The sequence below is a fragment of the Lepidochelys kempii genome, chromosome 2 (assembly GCF_965140285.1).
Source record: "Lepidochelys kempii isolate rLepKem1 chromosome 2, rLepKem1.hap1, whole genome shotgun sequence".
Lineage (NCBI taxonomy): Eukaryota > Metazoa > Chordata > Testudines > Cheloniidae > Lepidochelys > Lepidochelys kempii.
In genome coordinates, this window is record NC_136381.1 from 161211581 (window position 1) to 161230930 (window position 19350).

A 19350-nucleotide genomic window follows, 5' to 3' on the forward strand; every position below is an offset into this window, starting at 1 on the left:
TCACTACATTGATTTTTTTAAACCACATACAATTTATTCAACAGCAACTGGGGTGGGGGGGGAGAAGTGTGTGTGTGTGTCGGGGGGGGAATGGAAAAGGATTGAGGAGCCCCATACTATGGGCATAGGGAAACCATAAACAATAGTCTCTGGAACTGAAGAAAATTCACAGCCTATTCCTTACATGGCCCCGGCTGGATGTGCTGTGGTGATACTGTGAGTAAGATGCCTGCTCTGGGGATGGCTACACACCCTCAGGCTCTAGGTGATGGGACCCTTCTCTCCAGTATCAGCCCTCCTGTTGGGTTCATGTCTCCACTTCCCCCCACCCTGGTCTGCCCTTCAAGGCCCTCTTGTCTGGTGACATCTCTCTCTGGGCCCTCTCTGCCTCTCCCACCTCGTTCTCCCTATCTGCTCACTGTGCTCAACTCCAGTTTAGTAGTAGTAGGAGAGATCTACCACTATGCGAGTTCTGGTTCCGCGGCTCTCCATTGGAGCTCGCTCCTGGCTCACTGTCCATGTGGCTGATCTCCACTACTCTGGCTGCCCAGCTCTGGGCTGCTACACTCTCCCTCTCATGCCTTTACTCTGTCCACACAGTCCCAGCTCACACAGAGGATGGGCTCTGCTTTCTTGACCCCCTCATTGACCTGTGTGCCCTGTCAATCTGACTGATTTGGAGACGTGGTGCTGGACTCTCCCTGATGGTCCTGGAGCTCTTCCAATGTACTTGTCATCCCAGGCTCCTGACTCCTCTTCAGCCCTTCCCCTTTTTCTTGGTACTGGGAGAGGGCCACCCAACAGCCCCCTTACAGATGTTTCTGTAAATGTGGGCGTTAATCTCTTCCCATCTGTAATTTCTGAGGTACTGCTACATTTCCCCAGAAGAGTTGAATTAAAAACATTTTCAGTTTTTTGTTGGTTGGGTTTCATTTTTAGCCTTAATAAATCTATACTGTATTTGGTAATGGTGTTCTAGTTCCCTTTTCTATACTGTTTCCTAAATGTGTTTTTGTTTGTAAAGACAAATCCTTTGTTTGAGGATTACATTTCAATTCAGCTGTAATTTGTAGTTCAAACATTCAGGAAAAGGAGATAGAGGGTGAAAAAGAGCAGACAGCTTATACTAACCCAAATGAAAAGAAGAGATAGTAACATTTACAATGTTTTATTTGCCCATCAAGTCAACATCTGTTGACAACATGATGCATCTGTGAAGAACTGGGACTGCCAGGATATGCTTACCTGTTTAAATAAAACCTCTCATCTGTTTGACTGCAAGCGAGAGGCACAGCCATCATCCTTATATAATGTTTTACATATTCAACACGTAGTGCAATTCTACATTAACTAATCATCAAAGCACATGGACAATTATTGTTTATCCCCATTTTTCAGGTGGGGTAAGTAAGGTAGAGAGATGCCTATAGCCACACAGCAAGTCTTTTTTTTTTTTTTTTTTTTTTGAGCTAGGATGAAAAGTCAGGCTGGCTCCCAGTTCCCTGTTCAGACTGTGGTGGCTCCCACAGTAATGTCTCTGTGCCAAGAGGGATATCATTTCTGTCTACACAGACCCAGAGTTGGTAGGAATCTGTTGTGTTGCCTTGGTAATATTAACCAATGGAACATTATGGCTTGTGGTTTTGTATGGACTTTCTCTCTAACTTCACATAAAATGAATGATGTTGGTAGGAGAGGGCAGAGCTGGCATGGATGAGCTCAGACAAAATAATCCCAACGCCAGAGTGCAGTCAAGAGGCTGAGGGCTGGCACAGAGGAACCTGCATTCTGACATTGCCACTCAGTATTGCAATTTTTCACTTAAAAACCAAACAAAAGCAACAGGTAAAGACAGATGCAAGGATAAAATGAATTGCAAGCAAAACCTATTTAAAATTTCAGGAGGTTTAATTAATTAAGTGGTTTTGATCACTGGCCCTACACCACTTACATTTGGAGGAAAATTGCCCTAACTTAGACAAGACCAAAGGGTTAGGAAAAGGTGCTGCTTTCCTCGCTCCAGGGCTGGTCACAGTAGTATCTTGACTGGAGTTTCTGCAAGTGGAAGCGCCGGTGTGCATGTTTGCTAACTCTGTTCAGGGTAAAAAATTATGAATAAAATAGACTAGAAGAAAAATCTCCTGATTGTGTGTGACTCTCCCTCTTTGATTGGGAACGTAACACATCGCAAACCCCGCTTCCCCCCTCCTCCCATGCAAAGAGACGACAATATTCTATGTCTGCTAACCTCTCCTATTGGCCGAACTGAAGTATTTCTGGAAAGAATCAAATAGAGAAGGTTTATTTCATACCACCTTGTCTGTGTTTCTCATCTGTTTTTCACCATTGCTTGTTAGTTTCACACCAAGGAGCAGTGCAAAACTGACACTATATATATCTTTCATACAGCTGGTTGAAATTTTTTATTCTAAACTTTTTTTTGGATGAAAAGAGGCCTAAATTTGAAAATGAAAATCTTTGCAGAATTATTTTTTATATAAATGCATGTAACGTTTTTGGTTTCTCAAAGGGTTTCTCCCCCTTTCTCCCACATTCCCTGCCCTTTTCCCCCAATGGCAAAATAGAAAAAGAAGAAAGGGAGGGGAAACCAGGAATGGAAAACTCAAAACTAAAAAGCAAAAAAAAAGAAAAAAAAAGGGTTGTTTTGTTTCAAAAACCAAGTATTTGGGGTTTTTTGTTGTTTTGTTCTGAGAAAACAAAATCTTTTCACTTTTGGGGAGGGGGTCAGACATAATTACTATTTATCAACTAGATCTATTTTGTCTGATCTCCCAGCTAGCTGATAATGTCACAGAATCCTTGTGTATCTGTTCAGAAGTGCTGGCCTCGAAAAAATGATTCTGTGGCCTAAGAAACCATTTTGAAACACCCAGAAACTTGAACTACAAGTTCAAATCCCATATAGGAGAACTCCGTGGAGTACACATTGGTTCTTAGCAGTTACCCAGTAGTTAATATCTTTAAATATTTCCTCATAGTCTCTAGGTAACACAGACTTAAGGTGCTCCATCATAAGGTGCTCAGGTACCATGGTGTGACAGGGTCAGACCAGATGGCTACAGAAGAGTGATTTTTTTTATTTTTTTTTTAAACAAAATGTTTTATTAGTTTCTGTAGCAAAAGTTTAGTCAAATAGGCCAAATCCCATGTCATCGTCAAACTCCTCAGACAACTCCTTCTTCTCCTCAGCAGCAGCAGGTGCAGCAGAACCTGGTCCAGCTGAGACTGCTACAGCTCCACCAACTGGCACACTGGCAAGTTTGCCGTTACCCTGAGCAATGACATCCTCTCTATTTTTTTCCGTTCAGTTCCCCAATAGCCTTGTTCAGGCGTTCATGATCCGTCTCAGTGCCTTCACTGTTGAGAATCTTCATGATAGAAGGCAGATATTAGTCCCAGATTCAGTGGGTCCCTTTTCCTTGGGTAAGGTGACGGGCAGTTCCAGAACAAGCAGGAACTTGCTGGAACCAGTTAAGGCAGGCAGGCTAATTAGGACACCTGGAGACAATTAAGAAGAAGCTGCTAGAATCAATTAGGACAGGCTGGCTAATCAGGGCACCCGGGCTTAAAAAGGACCTCACTTCAGTTAAGGAGAGGCATGTAAGGAACTGGGAGTGAGAGGATATACTGCTACAGGACTGAGGAGTACAAGCGTTATCAAGCACCAGGAGGAAGGTCCTGTGGTGAGGATAAAGAAGATGTTGGGAGGAGGCCATGGGGAAGTAAGTAGCCTAGGGAGTTGCAGCTGTTCTAGGAAGCACTCTAGACAGCTGCAATCCACAGGTCCCTGGGCTGGAACCCAGAGTAGAGGGTGGGCCCAGGTTCCCCCCCACAAATCCTCCCAATTCCTGATCAGACTCAGGATGAGTTGACCTGGACTATGGGTTCCACCAGAGGGGAGGTCTCTGGGTTGTTCCCTGACTTACATGGTGGATCAGCAGAGACTGCGGGGGTTGTTTTCCTTTTCCCCATGCTGGCCAGTGATGAGGTTATCTGAGTGAATGGCAGATCTGAGCCACGAAAGTGGCCAAACTGAGGGCTGCTATGAATCTCTGAGGTGAGAAAATCTGCCGATAAGCTCAGGACCCACCAAGGTAGAGGAGGAACTTTGTCACACATGGTTATAAGTACTGAGGTATAAGCATGCTCTATATGCACTAGTCCGTGTTAGAAATGGGCAGAGCTGACCCACTGCAGGGACCTCCAAGAGATATGCCTGCTTTAGGCAGGCAGAATTGCTCCTGGAGATTCCCAATGTGCAAGAAGTAGTGGGCTCCCTGCTATACCCTGGCCACTAGGAGAGCAAGGTCATTGTCTTCTTCCCTTGTGAACTCCTTTGGGAGGATGCTAGGAAGGAGAAGTGTCTGCACTTGAGGAATGCAGGGGCTGCAACTGTACCTCGGCACTGGGCAGGGACACAGAAAAAGGGAAGGCTCCCATCGGCACAGCTGGTCAGTCTTACTCAAAGCACCCAGTCCTGCAAGATACTAAGCACCTCCTGATAAGTGCTAATCACTTTCCATTGATTTCAATGGAGGTTAAAGGTATTCGGCATCTTGCAGAACCAGCCAGAAAGATAACAACAATACAAAATTAAGCAATGTTCAGCAAGAAGTCCTGCCCCTACCAGTTTGTCTGGCTGAGCCCGGAGAGAGGGAGGGAAGCAGAATTTACTTCTTGCCTGCTGCAGACACTTCTCCATCCCCAAATGAAGGCACAGCCTGATGTGTAATTAGCTGTATGATCTTGCAACAATTTTAAAATGTGGTATAATTTGTCCCATGTAATTACTTATTTGTTTCTTCTCAGCTTGGAAAATAATAAAGCACCATCTCACAGCTCAGCAAAACACTGTAACAGCATTAATGTTTCCTTTTCAGTCAATGTGAATGAAGCAATAAAGTACCCATGTAACTGCTTCTTGGTTGCACTGCGTTTACTTTCTACTTACTGATACCATAAACTACATGACAGTATTGCTTACTGTTTTGTATCTTTTTTTTTAATCTGAATTGGGATAGGGAATTAATTTTGCATGTTAGAGAGAGAATGTCTTTCTCTTTCCTTTCCTTTTTTTCTCCACCAATAAATTCTGTTTTTTTTATCAAACATGATTGACTTTTCTTCCATAAATATCCACTGTGTTCTGTCCAGTATGTACATGTGGTAATGAAGTAATTCTAAGGAACTGTTGTATAAACTTTAAAATCTTAACAATTTCTTTCAACTCTAATAGGCAGACTAGCAGAAAGAAATTACTCATGTTGCCATCTTAAATAAGGAATGCTTAATTTTAATGTAACTGGTCGTGAATTTCTGGTTTTGCAATGTCAGCGAGCAAAGTAAATGGTCAATGCACTGTCATGTTATGAACAGAGCTGGTTTCACAACAGGCAAATATTGAAAACCCATGAGGCTGCAGGTTCATGCTTGTTCTAATATTTGCAAAAGTGAAAAGAAACCTTCACTTGTGAAAACGTCATTTTGCCATGAATACTACATTTGTGGCAAATAGGCAAATTCTTGCCTGGAACAAAAGTTGCCAACCCTCCAGGATTGTCCTGAAGTCATTTTGTCATGTGGTGATCTCCAGGAATTCATTCAAACAAAGTTGGCAACCCCACCTGGATCCAATTAATGAAAACTCACATTACCACTTTAAGGGCCTGAGCCAAAGTCCATGAAATTCAGTGGAAACATTCCCATGGGCTTCAATGGACTTTGAATCAGGTCCGGGGGGGGGAACACTGGGTTGCTGGTGGTGAAATATTAAGAAAAAAAATGTGTTTTTTCTTATTCTGCTCCTCTCCTTGTCTAAGGAGCAGAGTAAAACCATAGGTATGTAGATTTACTCTTCCCTTCACCTATTAGAAGTTGAGATCAGATTTCTTGACCACATACGCAAAAATTTCCTCATATAAGCCAACTGTGATACAGTTTTTTCAAAAAGAAAAGGAAAAGTAATTGACAACCCCCTTCCCCCACTGCTGTCAATTCCTTTCTCCCCCCCCCCCCCCCTCTGGTCCGTTACCAGCATTGTAGATAAATGAGAGGGGCAGAGAAGCAGATGGATAAAGCCAGTCAAATTTTGCAGGCTCATCTTTAAACAAGTGAGGCACTCAGCACTGATTACACTGTGTAACCCCCTTCTGCCTGTAATAATGTCACCAGCAGCATTAAATACACTCGGAGTATACACTGATTGGTAGGCCAGTCAGGTAGACAACACCAACTTTTGCTGGAATGGACTGTAATCAATTTCTTAATTCCCAGAACAGCAATGTGTTTTCTCCCATGGTAGTAAAAGTTTCACTGCATGTGTCCGTGTACGCGCACACATACACAACCTCTTCCACAGTTGTCCTGCTCTGCTCTACTCTAATGAGACAAGGTCTATACTAGTCAGATGTTCTTTAGTGTTCAGAAGTGGGGGGAGCAAACTCATAGATTGTGCTGCTGGTGCTTTTGCTACTCTCAATGAGAGAATACTAGGGCTGTCAAGTGGTTTAAAAGAAAAAGTATGTCAATTAATAGTGCGATTAATCGCGCTGTTAAACAATAATAGAATAGAATGTTTGGTTTTTATTACAAATATTTAGACTGTAAAACACAAGAAATAGTATTTTGCATTACAGTACTTGTATTAGGTGAATTGAAATCTCTTTAGCGTGAAAGTTGAACTTACAAATGTAGAATTAGGTACAAAAAAACCCCTGAGTTCAAAAATAAAACAATGTAAAACTTTAGAGCCTACAGGTCCCATCAGTCCTACGTCTTGTTCAGCCAATCGTTCAGACAAACAAGTTTGGTTACAATTTGCAGGAGATGATGCTGCCTGCTTCTTGTTGACAATGTCACCTGAAAGTGAGAACAAGCATTCGCGTAGCACTGTTGTAGCCGGCGTCCCAAGATATTTACATGCCAGATACGCTAAAGATTCATATGTCACTTGATGCTTCAACCACCATTCCAGGGCACATACGGCCATGCTGATGACAGGTTTTGCTTGATAACAATCCAAAGCAGTGTGGACTGACGCATGTTCATTTTCATCATCTGAGTCAGATGCCACCAGCAGATGGTTGATTTTTCTTTTTTTGGTGGCTTGGGTTCTGTAGTTTTTGCAGTGGAGTGTTGCTCTTTTAAGACTTCTGAAAGCATGCTCCACACCCCATCCCTCTCAGATTTTGGAAGGCATTTCAGATTCTTAAACCTTGGGTCGAGCACTGTAGCTATCTTTAGAAATCTCACATTGGTTCCTTCTTTGCATTTTGTCAAATCTGCAGTGAAAGTGTTCTTAAAATGAACATGGGCTGGGTCACTATCAGAGACTGCTATGACATGAAATTTATGGCAGAATCCAGGTAAAACAGAGCAGGAGACATACATTTTTCCCCCTGAAGGAGTTCAGTCACAAATTTAATTAACTCTTGTTTTTTAAATGGACGCATGTCCTCTGGAACAATGGCCAAAGCGTGAAGAGGCATATGAATCTTTGTTTCAGAGTAACAGCCATGTTAGTCTGTATTCGCAAAAAGAAAGGGAGTACTTGTGGCACCTTAGAGACTAACCAATTTATTTGAGCATGAGCTTTCGTGAGCTACAGCTCACTTCATCGGATGCATACTGTGGAAACTGCAGAAGACATTATATACACAGAGACCGTGAAACAATACCTCCTCCCACCCCACTCTCCTGCTGGTAATAGCTTATCTAAAGTGATCATCAAGTTGGGCCATTTCCAGCACAAATCCAGGTTTTCTCACCCTCTGTTCCCCCCCCCCCACACACACACACTCAAACTCACTCTCCTGCTGGTAATAGCTTATCCAAAGTGACCACTCTCCTCACAATGTGTATGAAAATCAAGGTGGGCCATTTTGTGAGGTTTTTGTGTGTGTGTTTTTTTGAAAAAAAAAAAAAAGGGTGGGGGGGTGAGAAAACCTGTATTTGTGTTGGAAATGGCCCACCTTGATTATCATACACATTTTAAAGAGAGTGGTCACTTTGGATGGGCTATTACTAGCAGGAGAGTGAGTTTGTGTTGGGGGGGGCGGAGGGTGAGAAAACCTGGATTTGTGCTGGAAATGGCCCAACTTGATGATCACTTTAGATAAGCTATTACCAGCAGGACAGTGGGGTGGGAGGGGGTATTGTTTCACGGTCTCTGTGTATATAATGTCTTCTGCAGTTTCCACAGTATGCATCCGATGAAGTGAGCTGTAGCTCACGAAAGCTCATGCTCAGATAAATTGGTTAGTCTCTAAGGTGCCACAAGTCCTCCTTTTCTTTTTGCGAATACAGACTAACACGGCTGTTACTCTGAAACCTGTCATTATGCAAGGCACTGCATTTAGCCGTATGGAGTGGAAATCTATCAACTGCATGAAAAAACTTGTACAGATACAGACAGACATCATCTTGCATCCGATGAAGTGAGCTGTAGCTCACGAAAGCTCATGCTCAAATAAATTGGTTAGTCTCTAAGGTGCCACAAGTAGAATCATAGAATATCAGGGTTGGAAGGGACCCCAGAAGGTCATCTAGTCCAACCCCCTGCTCAAAGCAGGACCAATTCCCAGTTAAATCATCCCAGCCAGGGCTTTGTCAAGCCTGACCTTAAAAACCTCTAAGGAAGGAGATTCTACCACCTCCCTAGGTAACGCATTCCAGTGTTTCACCACCCTCTTAGTGAAAAAGTTTTTCCTAATATCCAATCTAAACCTCCCCCACTGCAACTTGAGACCATTACTCCTCGTTCTGTCATCTGCTACCATTGAGAACAGTCTAGAGCCATCCTCTTTGGAACCCCCTTTCAGGTAGTTGAAAGCAGCTATCAAATCCCCCCTCATTCTTCTCTTCTGCAGGCTAAACAATCCCAGCTCCCTCAGCCTCTCCTCATAACTCATGTGTTCCAGTCCCCTAATCATTTTTGTTGCCCTTCGCTGGACTCTCTCCAATTTATCCACATCCTTCTTGAAGTGTGGGGCCCAAAAATGGACACAGTACTCCAGATGAGGCCTCACCAATGTCGAATAGAGGGGAACGATCACGTCCCTCGATCTGCTCGCTATGCCCCTACTTATACATCCCAAAATGCCATTGGCCTTCTTGGCAACAAGGGCACACTGCTGACTCATATCCAGCTTCTCGTCCACTGTCACCCCTAGGTCCTTTTCTGCAGAACTGCTGCCTAGCCATTCGGTCCCTAGTCTGTAGCTGTGCATTGGGTTCTTCCGTCCTAAGTGCAGGACCCTGCACTTATCCTTATTGAACCTCATCAGATTCCTTTTGGCCCAATCTTCCAATTGGTCTAGGTCCTTCTGTATCCTATCCCTCCCCTCCAGCGTATCTACCACTCCTCCCAGTTTAGTATCATCCGCAAATTTGCTGAGAGTGCAATCCACACCATCTTCCAGATCATTTATGAAGATATTGAATAAAACCGGCCCCAGGACCGACCCTTGGGGCACTCCACTTGATACCGGCTGCCAACTAGACATGGAGCCATTGATCACTACCCGTTGAGCCCGACAATTTAGCCAGCTTTCTACCCACCTTATAGTGCATTGATCCAGCCCATACTTCCTTAACTTGCTGACAAGAATACTATGGGAGACCGTGTCAAAAGCTTTGCTAAAGTCAAGAAACAATACATCCACTGCTTTCCCTTCATCCACAGAACCAGTAATCTCATCATAAAAGGCGATTAGATTAGTCAGGCATGACCTTCCCTTGGTGAATCCATGCTGGCTGTTCCTGATCACTTTCCTCTCATGCAAGTGCTTCAGGATTGATTCTTTGAGGACCTGCTCCATGATTTTTCCAGGGACTGAGGTGAGGCTGACTGGCCTGTAGTTCCCAGGATCTTCCTTCTTCCCTTTTTTAAAGATTGGCACTACATTAGCCTTTTTCCAGTCATCCGGGACTTCCCCGGTTCGCCACGAGTTTTCAAAGATAATGGCCAGTGGCTCTGCAATCACAGCCGCCAATTCCTTCAGCACTCTCGGATGCAACTCGTCCGGCCCCATGGACTTGTGCACGTCCAGCTTTTCTAAATAGTCCCTAACCGCCTCTATCTCCACAGAGGGCTGGCCATCTCTTCCGCATTTTGTGATGCCCAGCGCAGCAGTCTGGGAGCTGACCTTGTTAGTGAAAACAGAGGCAAAAAAAGCATTGAGTACATTAGCTTTTTCCACATCCTCTGTCACTAGGTTGCCTCCCTCATTCAGTAAGGGGCCCACACATTCCTTGGCTTTCTTCTTGTTGCCAACATACCTGAAGAAACCCTTCTTGTTACTCTTGACATCTCTGGCTAGCTGCAGCTCCAGGTGCGATTTGGCCCTCCTGATAACATTCCTACATGCCCGAGCAATATTTTTATACTCTTCCCTGGTCATATGTCCAACCTTCCACTTCTTGTAAGCTTCTTTTTTATGTTTAAGATCCGCTAGGATTTCACCATTAAGCCAAGTTGGTCGCCTGCCATATTTACTATTCTTTCGACTCATCGGGATGGTTTGTCCCTGTAACCTCAACAGGGATTCCTTGAAATACAGCCAGCTCTCCTGGACTCCTTTCCCCTTCAAGTTAGTCCCCCAGGGGATCCTGGCCATCCGTTCCCTGAGGGAGTCGAAGTCTGCTTTCCTGAAGTCCAGGGTCCGTATCCTGCTGCTTACCTTTGTTCCCTGCGTCAGGATCCTGAACTCAACCAACTCATGGTCACTGCCTCCCAGATTCCCATCCACTTTTGCTTCCCCCACTAATTCTACCCGGTTTGTGAGCAGCAGGTCAAGAAAAGCACCCCCCCTAGTTGGCTCCTCTAGCACTTGCGCCAGGAAATTGTCCCCTACGCTTTCCAAAAACTTCCTGGATTTTCTATGCACCGCTGTATTGCTCTCCCAGCAGATATCAGGAAAATTAAAGTCACCCATGAGAATCAGGGCATGTGATCTAGTAGCTTCCGTGAGCTGCCGGAAGAAAGCCTCATCCACCTCATCCCCCTGGTCCGGTGGTCTATAGCAGACTCCCACCACTACATCACTCTTGTTGCACACACTTCTAAACTTAATCCAGAGACACTCAGGTTTTTCTGCAGTTTCGTACCGGAGCTCTGAGCAGTCATACTGCTCCCTTACATACAGTGCTACTCCCCCACCTTTTCTGCCCTGCCTGTCCTTCCTGAACAGTTTATAACCATCCATGACAGTACTCCAGTCATATGAGTTATCCCACCAAGTCTCTGTTATTCCGATCACGTCATAGTTCCTTGACATCACCAGGACCTCCAGTTCTCCCTGCTTGTTTCCAAGGCTTTGTGCATTTGTATATAAGCACTTGAGATAACCTGTTGATCGCCCCTCATTGCCAGTATGAGGCAGGAGCCCTCCCCTCACAGACATTCCTGCCTGTGCTTCCTCCCGGTATCCCGCTTTCCCACTTACCTCAGGGCTTTGGTCTCCTTCCCCCGGTGAACCTAGTTTAAAGCCCTCCTCACTAGGTTAGCCAGCCTGCTGGCAAAGATGCTCTTCCCTCTCTTCGTAAGATGGAGCCCGTCTCTACCCAGCACTCCTCCTTCATGGAACACCATCCCATGGTCAAAGAAACCAAAGCCTTCTCTCCGACACCATCTGCGTAGCCATTCGTTGACTTCCACGATTCGACGCTCCCTACCTAGGCCTTTTCCTTCCACGGGGAGGATGGACGAGAACACCACTTGCGCCTCCAACTCCTTTATTCTTCTTCCTAGAGCCACATAGTCCGCAGTGATCCGCTCAAGGTCATTCTTGGCAGTATCATTGGTGCCCACGTGGAGAAGCAGGAAGGGGTAGCGATCCGAGGGCTTGATGAGTCTCGGCAGTCTCTCCGTCACATCACGAATCTTAGCCCCTGGCAAGCAGCAGACTTCTCGGTTTTCCCGGTCAGGGCGGCAGATAGATGACTCAGTCCCCCGGAGGAGAGAGTCCCCGACCACCACCACCCGCCTTCTCCTCTTGGGGGTGGTGGTCGTGGAACCCCCAACCTCAGGACAGCGCATCTCATGCCTTCCAACCAGCGGAGTCTCCTTCTGCTTTCTCGCCCCAGACATATCATCTGGTCCACTCTCCGCAACGATACCTGTGGAGAGAACATGAAAGCGGTTAGTTACCTGTGTCTGTGTTACTGGAACCCGGACATTCCGCTTACCTCTTCTGGAGGTCACATGTTGCCAAGTACTCCTTTTCTTTTCTTTATATGAATCTTTAGCACATCTGGCACGTAAATACCTTACGACACCAGCAACAACAGTGTCATGCGAATACCTATTCTCACATTCAAGTGACGTAATTAAGAAGTGGGCAGCATTATCTCCCATAAATGTAAACAAACTTGTTTTTCTTAGTAATTGGCTGAACAAGGAATAAGATTGAGTGGACTTGTAGGCTCTAAAGTTTTACATTGTTTTGTTTTCGAGTGCAGTTATGTAACAAAAAAACCCTACATTTGTCAGTTGCACTTTCAAGATCAAGAGATTGCACTACAGTACTTGTATGAGGTGAATTGAAAAATACTTTATTTTGTTTATCATTTTTACAGTGCAAATATTTGTAACAAAAATAATATAAAGTGAGCACTTTACACTTTGTATTCTATGTTGTAATTGAAATGGATATATTTGAAAATGTAGAAAACATCCAAAAATATTTAATAAATTTCAATGGGTATTCTATTGTTTAACAGTGCGATTAATTGCAATTAATTTTTTTAACCACGATTGTTTTGAGTGAATCACGTGAGTTAACTGCGATTAAGCGACAGCCCGAGAGAATGCTTTTGTACTTCCTGATGTTCCAGGAAGCTGTTCTTGGTCCCTGCTCAGGAAAGCAGAAGGAATATGCCATGGCCTCCAATATTTTTTCAAGCTGTGACTTTTTAGAAATGTTTGCTTAAAATAGTTGTGCTCGCTGTTGAAAATGATAAAACTGTTCCTGTGTTAAATATGTGAACACGCTTAGACATATCAGTAGTCACACAAATATTTAGACAGAGAAATTTAATGTTTGCTAAGATCTACCTTTGATATGTGATTTTTGCAGTTGTCATGGGTGGCAAGTTGTATGGGCCCGTGGTGCCTGGGCTCCAGCAATATTCAGGGCCTGGGGGCCTGGCTCCACCAATGTTTGGGGCCAGGTCTCTCCCCTGGCCCCGCCTGCCGCCTCTGTGCACCTCCCCTGGGCCCCAGAGTTTCCCTGCCTCAAGCCGGTGGCTGCCCTCTGCAGCTCTGCTCTGCTGGCTCCTGGCATCAACTGCCACCGCAGGGTCCTAGTGCCCCCAATCTACTAGTGCCGGGGCATGCTGACCCTGCCCTTCAGCCTCGGCCCCTTCCCTTTTCCGGTGGGACCCTCCACCAGCACGGGGGGGCCCCCACTACCTGCAGTCACCACTGCTGCCCCATGCTGGGCAAGTGGCAGCCCGACCCCCCCAGTGAGGCTATAGTGCGGGGCAGCAGCAGGGGAGGAGGCACACATGTGATGGCAGCTCCAGCACCCACCACAGGGGAGGCGAGGGGGCTTCCTGGATGTGAGAGGGGCCCGAGGAGCATGTGCAGTGACAGTGGTATGGGGGGAGTGTGCTGCTGGAGGGGGGCCTCCTCCCCCAGAGCTCACTGCTGCTGGTGGGGAGAGGACTGGAGGGGGGAGTCCACTCTGGCCCCAGTCCCAGGGTAGCCTGCCTACACCCCAAACTCCTCATCCCCGCCCCCACCCCCAGCCAGAGACCTCATTTCCTCTCCCCCCCCCCCAACCCTCTGTCCCAGCCCTGAGCCCCCTCCTGCATCGTGAACCCCTCATCCCTGGCCCCACCTCACAGCCCTCACCCGAATCCTCTGCCCTAGCCCTGAGCCCCCTCCCACACCCCAAACCCCTCATCACCAGCTCCCCCACCCCCCCGAGCCCTCACATTTTTACATTATTTTAAAAAATATATATTGGCTTACAAGGCAGATGTGGGGAGGTGGGACTTGGACCTGTTCTGGGCACCACCAAAAATTATACAAACCTGCCACCCCTGCTCGATGCAGATTGCTCCCCTTTCGACATTCCAGCGGCACTGGAGTCTGAGGTAGTTTAGAAGCCCAGATTATTAGTTAAGTGATTTCAGGATGACTCTTTCTGGTTTTGTGGAGCATGTGATATCTACAAAAGAGTTAAACACTTGTCAGCAGTGTCAGTAACAGGTTCACAGATTAGCTGTTGAGAGCATTCTGGTGACATAATGCTTCTGTCTTGTGTTCACTGATAGAGTGGGATCACTCAATAAGCTGTTGGGGAGGTTGAATGTGTAGGGTTTCTGTAAACTTTTCTATGTAGTTTAAAAGAGTTCTCTTGCTTGGGTAGTTGAATTTAATTTTTAATAAAAAGCACTTTTTCTAATTTGCTTCTAGATTCTTAAAAACACAGTATATTTATAACATTGTACACTGTAACAAATCTGTAGCCATGTAGGTAGGACTTCATAATTATCACTAGAACTGGGCAAATATTGGAAAAAACATTCTAGACAACTTTCAGAGAAAAATGAGGTTCATAGATATTAAGGTCAGAAGAGACCATTATGATCATCTATTCTGACCTCCTGCACAATGCAGGCCACAGAATCTCACCCACCCACTCCTGCGGTAAACCTCTCACCTATGTCTGAGCTATTGAAGTCCTCAAATCATGGTTTAAAGACTGCTCTGATGATTCATGCACCTTTTTGTGTTTGCTTTTGGCAAGTATTTTGGTGTACAAGTTTTAGTATTGAAAATACATGCAAAAAGAAACGATAAGGCTGAATGGTTGCATGTTCATGGAAAGCTGTGAATATGTGACTGACTATCTGTGCAAATTTCAATTTGCAAATTTTACACTGAAAATCGCTTTTAAGATATGAATACCTTATAAACATAGCTAGATTATAGAATACAATTCATACATGAAATACTTTCAATTGAGGCATTTTCCCTGCAAACCAGCTTTCTAAAGAAACAGAAATCTGACTCCCAGCAGAATAGTACTTGGTTATCTTGGGTGTCAGAGAGCAATATACAGAATATATTCTGCCCATAGTAAGCTATTTCTGAACTATAGGCTCAAACTACATTAAAAAACTGAAGGCAGACTCAGGAAGATAGTTTACTGAGAAAGACAAACAAATCATATGAAACTTTTGGCACATGTGTGCCATATATCATTTTCTTAGGATAATATGGGTCAAAATACTGCCTAGAATTGATTTAAACATGTATATAAATACAATAAACAATTATTCTTTGGAGTGCAGAAAAGACTGTGGTAGCTAAGGGTATGTACCTTCATCACTGGGATCTTTGTTGATAAATCACCCTTTGGGGGATAATACTAAAGAATACATGCTAAACATCCCTTTGGACCCTGTCACTTACTTTCAAATGTGCCAGAGATAAAGTTACATAGGAAATTGCTTGCTCCCACCTACTGATGGGTGCCAAATATGTTACCAACTGAAACTGAAAAAAATTCTTTTTTCTCTTAAACTTTCTGATAGGTGCCACGATCCATGGGAAATTCACGGTCCATTCTGGTCAGTTTTCAGTCCCATTGAGTTATGAGTATACTTGTGTAGATTCAACTTCATCTTCATATTTCCAAACATATGTATTTGCTCCATGTTTTACAGAGCATGGGGATGGGAAAGAAGGATGCTTTTTGTCTTCCTCTTCTTACATACATAGCTGATGCTTATCATCATCATTGGTGCTATTTATTAAGTGCTGGCAGCATACGTGGTTCTCGACAAAAACTTAAGAGACAGTCCCTGTCCCAAAGAGCTCATAGTTTAAGGACAAGATCCAGCAAACATTTTTATGGAGGTGAATTACCTTACTTGTGTGGGTAGTCCCACTGAGGTCAATGAAATTATGCTCATGAGTGAAGTTCCTGACATGTGTAAGTGCTTTTGGCTTGGTTTCAGAGTAACAGCCGTATTAGTCTGTATTCGCAAAAAGAAAAGGAGTACTTGTGGCACCTTAGAGACTAACCAATTTATTTGAGCATAAGCTTTCGTGAGCTACAGCTCATTTCATCAGATGCATACTGTGGAAATGCTTTGTGTGTATATAATAAGATCTTCTACACTTTCCACAGTATGCATCCAATGAAGTGAGCTCTAGCTCACAAAAGCTTATGCTCAGATAAATTGGTTAGTCTCCAAGGTGCCATAAGTACTCCTTTTCTTTTTGCTTTTGGCTTGGGTCTTAAAATGGTATAAAACAGAGTGTGACATCCTTACTTGTGTGGGCTAGCACATTACTCTGTAAGGAGTCCCACTGACTTTAACCAGACCACTAATGGTAAAGGTGCTATTCAACACCACTACGGTATCCCAATCTGGGCACACACAGAATATATACTGCCATAGCATATTGTTAAGTGCGGTATTGTGTCTGTCGGCAAAGCACTGTGTGAGGAGTGGTGCAGAGCTGCCCCACCACAAAGCAAATATTGGAAGGCAGGGGGGAGCATATCTGCTGGTACCAAAGCCTGATCTGCACTACATGTTTAGGTCAATGTAAGCTGCCCTGAGTTGAGATAGCTGTGGAAGTGTCTTCACTTAAATTTGACTCATGCCGATGTAAGTGCCTCTCTTTTCTGATTTAGTAACATCAACTCCCCGAGCAGCATAGAGTCCTGGTCCATGTAGTTAGGTCAACATAGTGTCAGACTAGACACTGTGTCGCTTACATCAACTGTTATGGGCTTTCAGGAGCCATCTCCCAATGCCCCACACTGACAAGACAACTGACACAAGCACTCCTGGTGAGGACACGCACCGCCGACACAAGACGGCAAGTGTGTACACAAATAAGTGATTTAATAACTGTGGTGGCTGTATGCCGATGTAAGTTAGGTCAACTTCATTTTGTATTGTAGACATGGCCCAAGTGTAGACATAGCTCTTGCTGGGCATGAGTAAACTTGCAGATAGCTTGATTTGAGTGCAAGGATAAACTGTAAATAAGGGTGTGACAGGAATCTAGATCTGAGTGCAAGGATAAACTGTAAATAAGGGTGTGACAGGCTGCGTGCTGGAAACTGTGTTTTTGGACTAGATGAAATAAGTGGGAACACCCTGAACTGATAAGCTTGAAATGTAGATAAGGTGAGGACATCAGCGATTGGTTCTTACATGATCTGCAAAGCAATTTCACTGCTTACACAATCTGTACAATGTCCAAACCAATTAGTTTTTTAAAAGTATCAATGCTAGGAAAAATATATATATAAACTGTGTCATGTTTCACATGATTTGGAATTGTGGTATCACCCTGTATCTGTATGGCCAGCATGAGCATAGAGAGCTTACATGCCTAATAGAGTAGCCTAAGTAATAAGCTGAAATTAAACTGAGTTTCTGTATCCCAGAGAACTGGATGAAGTGTTCTCCTAAAACTAAGCAAGGTGTTCTGGATTAGCCAAGTGGAAAAGATCTCAGAGGGAATCCCAACACCAAGAAGGGGAGAAGTCTCTATCCCCTCCTCTTTAAGGCAATGTGCACACCTCGGGGTATAGGTACAGTGAATTTCTGACAGGCCCTTAAGTACATCGGTCCCCGCCCTTTCACACTTACTCAAGAATCAAGCACTATAGAAAACTTGCTGTGCCTAAACTTACTGCATTGTATTGTCTATTAACTTTATTTAAGTTGTTCCAGGACACTTTGCACTTATTCTAGGCAGTATTCATGTGATGTCACAGACAGCAATTAGAACATTCAGACATTGATAATTATCTCCAAAGTAAATCTAAGAGACAGTCCACCACGGTCTCTGTATTGATTTTTCCCCTTTTTTAAATTCAATTTCATTTCATTTTACAAAGATAATAAAATTATGAGACTGTAGGTCTGCCTTACAAGAATAGCACTGCAGGACAGCATCTACAGGCACATTAATGGGTCTACCCTGGAACCGGTGCAGAGATCCCATATGTCAGTAGCAGCTACGCATATAGAAGCAGGTAAGAATATTCCCATAGGCTACACAATACCAAACAAAAAGCAGTCCTGATCTTAACTGTTAACAACATATATAGCAACTGTACTATGGCAACCAAAGTACTCTCAACAATAAAAGGGGGGAAAACCACCCCACTCAGGGAATTAAATTAGTTTTGCTGATACAGGGCCTGGAGGCTAAGAAGTGTGGTATTTGTACCTTGGTCATATTACATGCAGACATACGGCAATGTTCCCAGTGAATTTGTTCTTGATCCTGAAAAATACTGAATACTCTGGCCCCAATCCTGCAAAGTATTTAAGCACAGGTGTAACTTGATTTCAATGGCACTACTCATGTGCTTAAGTGCTTTGATGGATGGGGGCCAAAATGCTCAGCACCTTGCCAGATTTAACCTAAAATGGATAGAGCCATTCATGAAAGCAAGCGTAGTGAGGCTAACCACTAAACTGGTTAAATCAGAGTCTGATCCCAGTTTATGCAGATTTCAATGGACTTATATGAGGTTTGAACTAGTATCAGTAAGAGCTGAATGTGTCCCAGTATTTTCAAGCACTATGACCACAACTGAGGTGTAAATTATGCAGGCACAATTCTGAAAATATAGGCCACGGTATCTAGCTGATAACTGGAACAATATTGATTTGGCAAGTGAAATATTGACAAACGTATTTGTAGAGGCACAGTGGGCCAAATTCAAATCCTTGATATAACTCCATTGAATGTGATGTCCTTGATCTACCCACTATGATGTCAATTCTTTCTGCCCTTAAATATGGGTGTGTCTCCCTGTGCATGTTGAATTGTAGTGTTGATAGACACAGGCCTGAGGCAAAAAATAGTAAACTGCTTTCACAGCTACCCCGTGGCAGGTGAAGGGACTCTTCTACATGTAAGCATACAGTAGATAGGCAAAAGCTTACATAGCTGTAGACACAACAATCCTGAAATTCAGGGATATTTGGACACAGTATTATGGCTCAGCCTATTACAGATATATGGGCTAAATATGAAATTCAAATCCAGATTTATATTCCATACATCCCAAAAGTGTAGTGTGTTGGAAACCTGCAGTTTGGTTCAGGTCTACTTGATGAGTGGCAGTTCTAATTTTGTTCTTTCATCCCACAGTTAATCTAGGGTACGTGGAAAAATAATAACCAAATAACATCCAAGTCTTTAAAAAACTGACACATGCTGCCACAAAAAAAAGATATTTTTCGTATGAGCTTTTGATGTAATGAAGAGTATGTTGCACAAGGTGTCATTTTGCTAGCTTGCAAAGATGCATATTGAAAAGTTTCTATTTTTTT